Below are 10731 nucleotides of genomic sequence, written 5' to 3'. Positions count from 1 at the left end.
GGGGGCATGCACGCTTTATCACACGACACGCAAGCGTGTTAGAAGCGTTTCCAGGCAACATAGAATACAAAAAGACGTTTATATGTCATTTTGAAACAAATGCATTTGTAACTCTTTATGAAATGGGAGGGTGTTTTTGTGAATGTACCTGAGTATTCTCTCTCTGAGTCTTCTCTCTCTGAGTCTTCTTTCTCTGAGTCTTCTTTCTCTGAGTCTTTTCTTTAAAGATGAAGAAGCGCCACTTCACCGTATTTTCATTTTTTGGTCAAATGGCCTTTTAAATGGGAGAGCTAGGGGCGCTACTATGAATGGATCTAAATCACTATTTTTAAAAAGACTAAGAAGGCTGGGGCTCCTCAACCCCAGCCTTCACCTTCAGATCCAGTATTAGGGGACCACTAAGGTCTATATAAAAGAGACTTCAGATCCAGTATTAGGGGACCACTAAGGTCTATATAAAAGAGACTTCAGATACAGTATTAGGGGACCACTAAGGTCTATATAAAAGAGACTTCAGATACAGTATTAGGGGACCACTAAGGTCTATATAAAGAGACTTCAGATACAGTATTAGGGACCACTAAGGTCTATATAAAGAGACTTCAGATACAGTATTAGGGACCACTAAGGTCTATATAAAAGAGACTTCAGATACAGTATTAGGGGACCACTAAGGTCTATATAAAAGAGACTTCAGATACAGTATTAGGGACCACTAAGGTCTATATAAAGAGACTTCAGATACAGTATTAGGGGACCACTAAGGTCTATATAAAAGAGACTTCAGATACAGTATTAGGGACCACTAAGGTCTATATAAAAGAGACTTCAGATACAGTATTAGGGACCCGCTAAGGTCTATATAAAGAGACTTCAGATACAGTATTAGGGGACCACTAAGGTCTATATAAAGAGACTTCAGATCCAGTATTAGAGACCACTAAGGTCTATATAAAGAGACTTCAGATACAGTATTAGAGACCACTAGGTTTATTTCCTTGTGTTTATTTACCTGCAGTATAATACGTTGCATTTAGAGAGAAATCCGACCTATAGAAGCAATTTGATTCATTTTTACAAATGCGTATGAATGAAAAAGTCCTAAAAAGTGAAAGTCAGAGAGGACTGTAGGACTGTAGGACTTCAAGAGAAACTCAGTTGTTCTGTGGAGGGGGGGGCTCTAGTTACCTAGTAAGATTGTGCGCCCCCCATGAGTCCTTTGCGGCGGCCCGGGTTAGGTTCCGACCAGCGGCCCTTTGCTGCGTGTCATCCCCCGTCTCTCCCCCCCTTTCATGTCAATCCACTGTTATTAATAAAGGGGAAAAAATGATCCCAATTAAAAAAAACACAAGTATTCAAATCCAAATTTCAGGAAGAGGATTCTTGTTCTTCGCCCAGACAAAGAAGATAGAAAAGAGCAAGAGACGGCTTTTTGGAGCGTGAAGGCCACCGTAGCTGGGTACCTACTTTGAACTGCGTGGCGAGAGGGAGCTGATCGTGATTTATGATCTCAACGCTAGATGGAAACATTCCTACCCATTGGACCTTTAACCGTCATGTTGAAAAAAAACAATGTACATATAATAAAAAGGAGGAATAAAAATGTTTACATTCAACTTCACGATCAGCTAATGGTGTTCATATAAACCTGATTTCGATTTGACAACGATGAAGCTGATGTTGATATGATTTGGATATATTGCCCAAGTCCTAGGCAATATCTTACCTTTCATTAGCTGTCATATCTGAGCTTTTTTTTTTTTTTTTACGCACAGTACATGACAGTATCATGAGTTTAAGCAGACATGTAATATTCCCAGCCAGGACAGCAAGTCCCCTTGCAGTGCGATCCGTGCAGGTGGCGAGAGGCTGGGGGGGGGGGGCTAATGGGTTGCTCTCCCTCAGCACAGACAATAATAATAACAACAACAAAGTGCAGCGCCGATCGGGCCCCTCCAACCGTTTCCAAATGTGGTTCCAGCCGGGCCCGGCTGTAATGGGCCTCAGTGCAGAGCTGAATGCTGGGTAATTGCTGAACAGGGGAAATGGTTTGTCACCATAGCTTCCTTTCCATTCTTAGCTTCCTCTGTGCGTGTGCGTGTGTGGATATCTTTCCTTGAGTGTGTCAGAGTTTTGTCCCCAAACGCTAGCCCCCCCCCGACCTAATTGTCTGCACGCTGCAGGGAATTAGACCCGCGAGGTGACCCCTAAATAATGACGATAAACCGATAGCAAAACTCTGCAGATTGTTCATTAGATCAGTCCGTTAGATGTCTAAGTCGTGTTGCAGGTGGCGGGTGGGGGGAGGGGGGGAGGAAACATGGGAAACCCTAAAGTGTGTTCCCACATCAGTGGTCCCCTTGTGCCCAAGGTAACCCTAACCCTAAAGACCACATCAGTGGTCCCCTATCCCGGGCGTTGCGTTTTAACCTCAACCGAACCCTAACCCTAAATTAACATGTAAAGACCTCCAAGCTTAACTGTCATGTGACGTGTCATCACTTGACCGGCCAAGTGCTTAACTATTTTGTAGAATATCACACGTATTGATGTGCATAACTTTTCATACGATAGCATATGAACTCATTCATGAACATGCGTTGACTCTATTTACATATGAAATATGATGCATCCATTTCTAACCATCACTGCCCACATACGTCCATGCATCATCTTCATGTTGGCATGGATGTTTAGCAATGTACATGCATGTTAATAATACTTTATTATCCATAATAATAATTTATACTGTTCATTGATTGGAGGAAATTACAATTTACACTCTGTTTGTAACTACACACAGACGTGAAATACACACACATGCTCAGGACCTGTTCATGCACTTATGGAGAGATGTCAGAGTGTGTGTGTGGGGGGTGGGGGGGGGGCTGCCAGTGATGGACCAGCACTCTGAGTGGTTAGGGGGGGTTCGGTGCCTTGCTCAAGAGCACCTGGCTGTGCCCAGGAGTTGAACTAGCATCACTTCAGCTACCAGTCCACACTCTGTACTTTGGTCCGTATGGGGACTTGAACCAGCGACCAGCTCACATTTACTCGTTGTCCCATCTCTTCCCAGCTGCTCCATAGTAGCGGTCCATGTGCCAGGGCCAAGTATTATCAGAAAACATGTTTACAATTTCTGACCATCTCGCCTAGCCATTCCTTAAAAAGCCCCCCCCTGTTTCACATCATATGGTCGTGTCTCACTCCCCGACTGGCTACACTGTCCCGGTGGTTTTGTTCCTAAGTAAGTTCCACAGGCTATAGTACGGACTGAAAAAAAGATATTACAAGTTAATTAAAAAAGATATTGTGCTGCAATATTTTACTACAATAATAGTTTCATGTTATCAGGAGAAGTTATTGTATAGAATGTAAACGGAGGATGGGTTAGTGACGAGGAGGAAGGAGGAAGGAGAGAAATATTGAACCTCAGAACAGAGTTAGAGAGGTAATGTCGTCGATCCCTCTGGCCCGGGCGGCGATTCCGTAAAGAGCGATTTCCATGTCATATCTCATCAAATGTGACGTTGTTGAAAGAGCGCTTAACCCCCCCCCCACTCCTTTACATTCAGTGGGACTGTGGGAACATGCCAAACGCATCAGTGGAAAGATGGAATAAAGGTTTTCTTTACCACCCAGGGGATGTACTAGTAAAAATAAAAAACCCAGTACTTATCCTTTAACTGAAAAAAATGCACACCGAATGGTTACACGTACCGTGTTATGTCCATTTTGATTTGTATGACGTTTCAACACAACTTTTAAAACAGGCCAACATTCAAAATGTGCATGTGTTTTATTTTGGCGATATTAGGTCTTTATCTTTGACTGGACAGCTTGGACATGAAAGGGGAGAGACAGGGGGACATGGGCAAAGGGCCGCAGGTCGGAACCGATCCCGTGGTTGCTGCGGGGATGGACATCCGGCTGAAATGAAAGCATCCAGCAGAATTTCCGGCGGCCCCTGAACAATCCTAAAAGTGGAACGTCGTGGATATAGACCAGCTAAACTGCAACCCCACAGTTCTCTGTACCCGGATCCCCAGGGGTGGAAAATACTAAAATATTGGGCTAACCATGGTGAAATCTACCTGTTCACCAGTTGTCCTATCTGCTGAGAGAACAAAAAAATCAGTATCACATTACCTTCTTTCTTCAATAACATATTGTGTTGGCATTGTGTGTGTGTGTGTGTGTGTGTGGTGGTGTGTGTGTGTGTGTGTGTGTGGTGATAAGATGCATGTGTGTGCAAGAGAGAGAGTTTAACCACCACATCTGGCCCAGTGTGTTATTGCAGAAGTAGGGGTCTGCTGGGTCTCTGCTGCCTCTGTGTGTGTGTGTGATGTGTGTGTGTGGTGTGTGTGTGTGTGTGTGTGTGTCTGGAGCAGAGCTGCAGGTGAACGCCACAGGCATCATAATCACAAGTCAGGGTCATTAACTCTTTTCTCAGTGCATGTATATGTGTGTGTGTGGGTGTGGGTGTGTGAGGAAGATAGATGGGTGTGTGTGTGTGTGTGTGGTGTGAGGGGGGGGGGGGGGGGTTTGAGGGTGAACAGGTGGTGAACTGGTGTTCAAAGACAGAACGAAAGAGTAGAAATAAAGAGTCAACATGCTCGGCCTAAAAAGGGCTCTACTGAGATGGTCTACCCCCCCCCCCCCCTTCTAAATAGTAAATAAATAGGAGTGTATTCCAAATTTTACATAAATCATTTCAAACAAAACTTTGACCAGAAGTAAAGACAAAAGTTCTGGATTAGCTTTTGGAGCTAACTGTGTAGGGATCTACTTCCAAGACATCTTCTGTCTATGTTCGAATCGAAAGTCTTTAATGTCCTAATATTTTATTATTATATATTTATATTAGATAGTACATTATTTGTTATATTATGTGCAGTGCCTGTGCAACGAGATTGAAGCAAAACCCCTTTACAGTTTCAACAAGAAGGAATGTAACATGGAATAAAATATAAAATATAAGTAATGCAAAAGAAAGGGGGGGGGGGTGCACAGTTCCAGAAACAACTATATACATAGTAAGAAAGATGAATATGGTTTTTATATGTATTATGAAAACATTACAGGTATAAAATTGCACAGTTATTGGTGTATCAAAAGTGGTGAATATTAAATATAGCACAGTAATGAAATTGCACAGAATTTCCAGTTGTCAAGTGATCAATATATAGATACTGTACCTCAATGGAATAAGCGGCCTATTCATATTCAATAATAACATTTATTAAATTGTATCTACACCATGTCGCATGATTGGGCCGCCATTCTTTTTCAAATAAAACTAAAATCAGGAAGTAGACCTACCCGTGAAGCCACACTCGCCCTATTAGCTACACTAGCTAGTCGGGGGGGCATTTGTCTATTTACTGGGTTGGATTCTGTGACAAGTGTTTGAAATAATTGATAAAGTTTTGAATAAATCTGAAGTTCAGTGTAAAAGCGATACGTTGCTTTGCCAGAGTTAGCGCGGGATTAGCGGGGGCAAATTTAGCATAAGCCAAAGTTAGAATGGATACTTGAGAGACTTTTTGTGCTAGTTTTGTGTTTTCAGATGATCTGTACGAGCAGGTGACACTTTTTTGAAAAGCGTGGATAGCTTTTATTTTTGGGATAAAAAGAAAGCTTGTTTTTTTTTATTCAGGTTCAGGGGTGACGAGGGGTCGGCCGGCTATTTTTAGTGCCAAGTCCAAGATGGCCGACCTTTGTCCTTTCTAGGCCCGGGGTGTCAGGGGTCAAATGTTAGCAGGCTGAAATGACAGTTTATTTTTAGTGCAAACAAGACGGCTATTTAAGGCTCCATGAAGAGGCTGGTCAGATAATTATACCACCGGTTGGTCGGCTGCCATTTATCCACCCACCCTACCGGGCAATTGCAGCCATATGTGGACAGACTAGGGGGTCTGCCCTGCTGCCTGTGTGTGTGGCTGTGTGTGTGTGTGTGTGTGTGTGTGTGTGTCTGCATTAATTTATTTTTTTCCTACGTAAATGTTGGAATCTTTTCTTTCCTGTGTTGAAAATGTACACCACTTCATGTCTTCTTGTGGATGCATGTATCGGACTCCTCCGTGTAATTGGAACCATTTCCCTCATGCCCTGTAACGTGGAACATGTGCATCCATGTGTGTGTGTGTGGTTTCTCTGCGTAAATGTTAGTGTCTCTCAGTTGCTCTGTTGTTAGTGCGGCTTCTGCTAAACCTCTCTTCAATTTGACTTCCAAAGTCAAAACACGCTGTCCACCCCGAGCCGTCCTCCCAGACCCAGACCTCTGGAGGCTTGTTTACGCCGCCCGCGCTTCTGCAAAACCACCCAGATGCTGGAAGTCAGTGTGTGTGGACGAAAAGACAAATGTCCCCCAGTGTGACCGAGGAGATGACAACCCCGTCCATGAAGGAGAAGCACTTCAGCATGTCAGTTACTGGTCAAAAAGACCTTCAACAGCGTTGTGTAATTGCTTCATAAACGTTATTGGATGTAATAATGGACAAAATGAATAAAGTAATAATAAAAGCCTGATTGAAAGATGTAGTGGGAGTTAACACAACGTACAAGAAATAATGAAAATGACGTATGAGACATTTTCACACTGCCTGCGTGATTTTGAAATGTTGCACCTGTCAATACATATTACATGTAAGTGACCATAGCTAAAGAGTCTTTTATTTTGAAAATCACACGGAACAGGGGTAAGCTGCAAAAAAACTGATTTCAGCGACCGCTGTATTATATAAAACATACACCATATGTACTACACAGCATATGAACTCAACATTTCTCTCACTGGTTTCCTCAAAGCTAATGTGCATATCTTTGTTTGGATTACATTTTTCAACATATGTGCGTATATTTATAATGTATATTGTGTTAAGTATGTTGCAAACTACCTGCAAGGGGCTAGGGACAGCTAAGTAGACCCCCTTTGCACCCTTTGAATGTGGAGCGAGGTATGAAATCTTTAAGTGACATTTTCAGTTATTAAAGAGAACTTTGTAATGCAAAGTCTTAAATAATCATTTGCAATGTTTCTTGTGTTATGAGTTATGAATTCATCAACACGGGTCAGCAACTTGTGAATGTAATGCACACATTGGCTTTAATGTTGCCTATTGAATTTGCATTTGAGCATCCAGTTAATATTCTTCATAAACCCATGCACTTTATTTGTAACTTATTTACTTGCTCTTATTTATGTCATGACGTCTTAGTTTCACGGGGATGAAGAGCAGAAATAAATATTATTGCACCCGTTTTTCGAGCCTCCTCTTCATTTTCAGTTCCAAGGGCTGCTGCATTACAACAATGGAAAACACCTGAACAAAAACACTCACACAAAACTCCCTAGAAACCCAGAAGCAGTCGCATGAATGAATGAATTCCCACGAGGCGCTGGAGCTGAGTCACCAGTTTCACTTTGGTATCGGTGGAAGAGTTTCTTCATGATTCAGCTCTCTCGCTCTTCATTTTCCCTCCTGGACTCTCTCTTGGTAATCCTTTTCTACCTTGGGTTTCAGTTTAGCTAGCCATGACTCGGCTGAAAGAATCACGCTTGGCTGTGGATGTGACTCAAATGCCAGTTATATCATATCATCATAAATCATCATATATCACCAACATGGTGCTGAAGTTGTATAGTTCACTGGTTTCAAATACAGTTTGGGGGACTCGTCTTTTTCCATCTCTTTCGTTGATCCAATCAGAGGTGAACAAATTCCACCACGGTCCAAGGCAGATTTCAATTGAAGTAACTTCATTTTTTATTTGCATCTTGAGAAAATCCTGTTAAAACTGAAAGAAGTTCCCCCTGGCTCCCCTCTGGGGACGCTGAAATGACTAATGTAGCGGCAGATTTACAGTTGGTATTTGAAGGATCTAGAGGTTACGGGGTCCCAACATTGAATCTTTGAAGCACATCGATGTGCCCCCCTACACCCGCAATGTGTCAAACGGAGAACACGTCATCTAAATTTACCCGTGCAGGACGCTGAAGAAGAGCGGAGCAGATGGCTGCTGGGTGGGGGCACTGAAACCTTGTTTGCATGCAGCACCCAGGGGTCACCCAGTCGGTAACCCAGCGGGGAAAGGCAGTGTGGTTTGCATAGCCGCCACTTTTGTAGAATGGACCATGGGAAATAAAGTCTCTGCAGAGGGCATATGGCTAAATAAAGTCACTCTAGCTTGTCAGGGTTCAGATCTGATACTGGCAAGAAAACTCTACAAGAGTCTATAACGGGGGCGCCCGAATGCTGGAAGGAAGACCAGGGGGGAAATAGAAGAGAACAGAGTTTTGGGTGAGACCTGAGATCAGTCAGAGGCTGAGCCAAACTGAAACCCAAAGGGACACTTCCACTGACTCGCTCACTGTGTATGCTGCTAGCTAGCTTACGCCGTGCCACACACACACACACACAGTTGGTATAATGGCTGTTTTGGGCGAATAAGCACTAGCATGCTAGCGGTCATATCTTTGCAAATGATTCAAGATTCAATTTGCTTTGCTTTCTCATCACCTTTAGCAAGCAGTCAGTACAGTAACTAGTAAGTCGGGGGTAGCTTGCTTCCAGAGGCTAATACAAGTACACAACAGTACTGGTGGAAAACTACTGCATGTTGTGTTCTAAGGTTGTGAAGAGTAGTGCTTTGGGCTCTGTAGACTCCACACTCCTTCACCCGCTGATCCCTATCAACCAAACCGACGGCTGGCGCTCAGTAGCTCAACTTCCGCAGCAATTATCTTTTCCCATGAGACACTGGGAGAAACTTCTCTGTGTGTGTGTGAATGAGTAAGAGTGAGTGGAGAGGGGTGAAATGTGTGGATAATGTGTGTGTGTGTGTGCATATCAAACGTGTTCCTGCTCTGAATCAAAACCCCAAAGCGACCGTGTCAGAAAATTGAGTTCACCCACATAACCGAAAATACCCATAATCCCTCATCCCACATGAGGCATTTAGTTTCCCCTCGCCTGAAAAAATCAAATTAGAGTAATATTTTGTAGAGGCGTGTTCGTTGTCTCGCAGAGTGTAGATAAGACTGATACCACTCTCAAGTGCTGCAGGTTAGCTTAGCTTAGCATAAAGACTAGAAAGGGGACTATTTCTTGGTACGGACCAGTTGCCCCAGCAACCAGCGGAGACTCCAGGAAGTTACTGGTGAACTAAGCCAAAGATCCTTTGTACTAAAGATGGCGCATTTCAAGCAGCGCCAATGGTATGACCCCCCCCCCCCCCCCCCACACACACACACACACCCCTCACACATGGCTTCCTGTTCTGATCCCCAGCCATTGTCACATGACCAATTATTGTTTCCATGATGATTATCCAAAATTCTGAAGCAGCACTGGATTATTATTTTTTTAAGTGGCAGATTAAGCCTGAAAAAAATGTTGTATTTTCTTTTTTAAACAAGTGAAATAATGTGGCGTTTGATTTAGCAGAATTACAATTCTCTTCTATTCAATATTTCATACACTTCTAAGCAGATTTTCCACGCTGTATTCTGATAAAATGTTTTATGTAAAGCTGAAGGGATAACATTCAACATTCATAACATACATTCACGATGACATGAGACAATCAGCAAATGAGTTATTGGTTGATTAATAAAACATGATGCATTGTCCAGTGCAAAAATTATTCTTATCAAGTCATTTTTGTCTGTAATTCAATTTTTACTAAAGAAATCAGCCAGAGTATTAGAACATTTTTAACCCAGTTTTCTTTGCATATGGATTTAGTTTTGAGTTAAATGAACCACAACCTGTCTTATGCGTTCTTGCTTCAAATTCCAATTTTTTTTTTTCAAACAAGTTATTGTTAAGTCTAAACAGGTTGACTTTGCCAATTGGCACGGCACAGTTTTTATGACTTGAGTAATGGAAATGTCTTTACAAGACTGGGGGTTTTTGCAGAAGAAACTTTATAAAGTACTTGAATCCCATCCAGTATGCATCGCTGCTCACAATCCTGTGATATGTATTACACTCCAAAAGGGCTTTTTGGCCTAATAACACACTGAAAATGACTGAATCACACTCTACATAAAGTCAGATTTTGAATGTAGAACTTTAAAGTGGAGTATTTCTAAATCATGCATCATTTGCAATCAAGCAGAAGGTTCTGAATACTCCTTTCTGGTCACACGCCACATGCCGGAGACATTTTCTTCTCTACACGGTGTTTCAAAAGACTCCAGATTCCAGGAGAAAAGTAATGTTCCCTCTAAGTATTGCTTTATCTGCGTAATGGCTCACACGCTAAATTGCGAGTGATTAATTGATGTTGTGTTAGTGAAAAATGGGGTTTTATGTAAGAGTGTATACGTGTGGGGGTGCAGGTACTTGTGTATTTCAGAGCATGTGTTGGTACACTCGAGATAAAAACTGCAAAATGTACTACTTGTCCATGCGGAAATGTGTGGATGTGTGTCCATGCACATGCAGAACTGTGTGAAGAGCATCTGTGGTGTCAGTGTGTGTGTGTGTGTGTGTGTGTGTGCGTGCCTGTGCATGTAAGTGTGTTTTTCTTAAGCTAATTGGAGAGAGCTTGGAGTCAAGGCTCAAGGAGAAGATAAGATGCAGAAACCCAACGCTGCTGTCTAGAAAGAACCGCGTAACGGCACTTCCTGTGTGTTGTTCCTCCCTTCCAATCGTTGGCTGTTGTGCGCAGAGTGTGCCTCGTCTCCATTGGGAAATTTCAAAAATGAAAAAGTCCTACTAA

General features: G+C 42.6%; 1 long non-coding RNA gene across 1 annotated transcript in view; it reads left to right on the top strand.

Annotated features, from left to right (window-relative positions):
- The window catches only part of LOC116703580 (uncharacterized), an 11565-nt gene extending 1252 nt beyond the window's left edge, over positions 1 to 10313 (top strand). The window contains exons 2-3 of the long non-coding RNA XR_004335463.1: positions 5641 to 5643; positions 10303 to 10313. This is a non-coding gene — a long non-coding RNA (uncharacterized LOC116703580). The remainder of the gene's footprint in view (positions 1 to 5640; positions 5644 to 10302) is intronic.
- Positions 10314 to 10731: the final 418 nt, after the last annotated feature.

This window comes from Etheostoma spectabile, chromosome 15 (assembly GCF_008692095.1).
Source record: "Etheostoma spectabile isolate EspeVRDwgs_2016 chromosome 15, UIUC_Espe_1.0, whole genome shotgun sequence".
Taxonomy (NCBI): Eukaryota; Metazoa; Chordata; class Actinopteri; order Perciformes; family Percidae; genus Etheostoma; species Etheostoma spectabile.
Note: the sequence above shows the minus strand (reverse complement) of the source record. Positions and strands in the feature narration are given on the sequence as shown.